Genomic DNA, 1,930 nt, shown 5'->3' with positions numbered 1-1,930 from the left:
ACAGTTCCAAAGGGCCCTCGGGCCTGAGTGACAGGGGAATGGAGATTACACTTCTGAGCCAACCCAGAGCCGGAAATTGTCTTCTCTGGGGAGTTTTCCACTGAAATACAATGGTATGAGCCTACTCGGGGAACAGTGACCCTTTTTTGCGAACACACTTAAAGTCACGTCCCCATATTTAACAATTAGTCGGTCTCCACTTTGATCTTTGATCTTCCACCCAGCGCTTGCCACCTCCACTCAAATTGTACTTTAAAAAAATCCAGGGCCGGCCTGCGGCCAAGCTGTTAAAGTGGCCCGCTCCGCTTTGGCGGCCTGGGTTTCTCTGGTTGGGATCCTCTGCGCCGACATGGCGCCGCTCATCAGGCCATGGGGAGGCAGCATCCCACATAGCACAGCCAGAAGGACCTACAACTACAATATACAACTATGTACTGGGGGGTTTGGGGAGGAGAAAAGAAAAAATAAAAAAGAATTGGCAATAGATGTTAGCTCAGGTGCCAATCCTAAAAAAAAAAAAAAAAAATCCTATAGCCTCCCAAGCCCTTAGTCCTGGTGGGAAGTTGGAACCCGCAGCCCCAGCTGGGCGCAAGGTCTCTTCTCAGTCTAACCACTAGATGTGAGATGTTTTCATTCAATTCTCGGGTGTACGTTTTACACTGGAGGGAAATTTGTTTTAGATCATTTTTTGAATGTATCCTGAGAGAACTTTGAAATGTAAAAGTCTACAGTATCCCTAAGGAAATTCAGTTCCTGTTTGAACTGATAAAACAGAAAACAAGAAAAGGTTGTGTAAATGAGGGGTGTACCTGGGAAGTACTCACGTGCTTAAGAGATTGAATTGCAAAACTCTTAATGCATTTAACCACTTATTTGAACAGGGTTTTTTTTGAGAAAAAAACACACATGCTATACAATGGAGGCCTTTAATGTCTACAACTCACTGTCTTCAGTATATTCACAGATACCGTGCAATCATCACTGCAGTCAATTTCAGAATATTTCTATCACCTAAAAAGAAACACCTCTACCCTTAACCTACCACTGCCCTGTCTTCTGGCCCTGCTCCTCCAAGCGCCAGCCCCAGACAACTGCTATTCTATTTCCTGTATCTATAAATTTCTGTATTTGTTGACTTTCATATGAATTAAATTGTATAATATGTGGTCTTTGTGTTTGACTTCATTTATGGTATAATTTTTTCAGGGAATTCTATGTTATAGCATGTATCAAAACTTCATTCATTTTTTTAAAAATTTAGATATAATTGACAAGCAACATTATATTTGTTTCAGGTGTACCACAGTAAGTGTGTAAAACACAGTTATACATTTTTTTCTTGTGTTGAGAACTTTTTTTTTTTTAAGATTTTGTTTTTCCTTTTTTTCCCTAAAGCCCCCTGGTACATAGTTGTGTATTTTTAGTGGTGGGTCCTTCTAGTTGTGGCATGTGGGATGCCGCCTCAGCATGGCTTGATGAGCGGTGCCATGTCCGCGCCCAAGATTCGAACCAGTGAAAACCTGGGCCTCTGAAGTGGAGTGCATGAACTTAACCACTCGGCCACGGGACTGGCCCCAAGTGTTGAGAACTTTTAAGATCTACTCTCTTAGCAAATTTTAAATATACAATTCAGTAGTATTAACTCTAGTCACCATGCTGTACATTACATCCCCTTGACTTATTTTATAACATGAAGTGTGCTCCGTTTGATCACCTGTATTTATTCCATGACAGTTACATCTTATCCATATATAAGTGTATAGTTCAGTAGTGTGAAGTACATTGACATTGTGAAAGCAATCTCCAGAACTCTTTTCATCTTGCAAAGTTGCAACTTTCTATATAGTAAACAACAATGCCCACTTGCACTTGCCCCCCAGGCCCTGACAACTGCTATTCTGCTGTCTCTATGAATTTGACCACACTAGGT

This window comes from Equus asinus, chromosome 20 (assembly GCF_041296235.1).
Source record: "Equus asinus isolate D_3611 breed Donkey chromosome 20, EquAss-T2T_v2, whole genome shotgun sequence".
Classification (NCBI taxonomy): Eukaryota; Metazoa; Chordata; class Mammalia; order Perissodactyla; family Equidae; genus Equus; species Equus asinus.
The sequence above is the reverse complement of the archived record's forward strand: the minus strand, read 5'-3'. Positions refer to the sequence as shown.